Here is a 544-nt window from a genome sequence, read left to right as displayed (position 1 = left end):
TGTCGTTGTCATGCATCTCATATCATGTCATCATGTGCATTGCATTTGCATACGTGTTCGTCTCATGCATTCGAGCATTTTCCCCGTTGTCCGTTTTGCATTCCGGCGCTCCGTTCTCATCCGGTGGTCATTTCTACCTTTCTTTCGTGTGTGGGGATTAAACACTTCCGGATTGGACCGAGACTTGCCAAGCGGCCTTGGTTTACTACCGGTAGACCGCCTGTCAAGTTTTGTACCATTTGGACTTCGTTTGATGCTCCAACGGTTAACCGAGGGACCGAGAAGGCCTCGTGTGTGTTGCAGCCCAACACCCCTCCATTTTGGCCGAAAACCCACCAAAACCCTCTCCATCATCTAGAGTGTTCGATCACGATCGCGTGGCCGAAAACCGCACCTCATTTGGACTCTCCTAGATCCTCCTATGCCTATAAATAGGTCCTCCCCCGAAATCCTCGCGCAAACCCTAGCCCCCTCTCTCCCCTCACCCGCCGGACATCTTCCCACCGACGGACGTGTCCACCCGCCGTGTCCGCCGCCACGTGGA

This window comes from Triticum aestivum, chromosome 4A (genome assembly GCF_018294505.1).
Source record: "Triticum aestivum cultivar Chinese Spring chromosome 4A, IWGSC CS RefSeq v2.1, whole genome shotgun sequence".
Lineage (NCBI taxonomy): Eukaryota > Viridiplantae > Streptophyta > Magnoliopsida > Poales > Poaceae > Triticum > Triticum aestivum.
Note: the sequence above shows the minus strand (reverse complement) of the source record.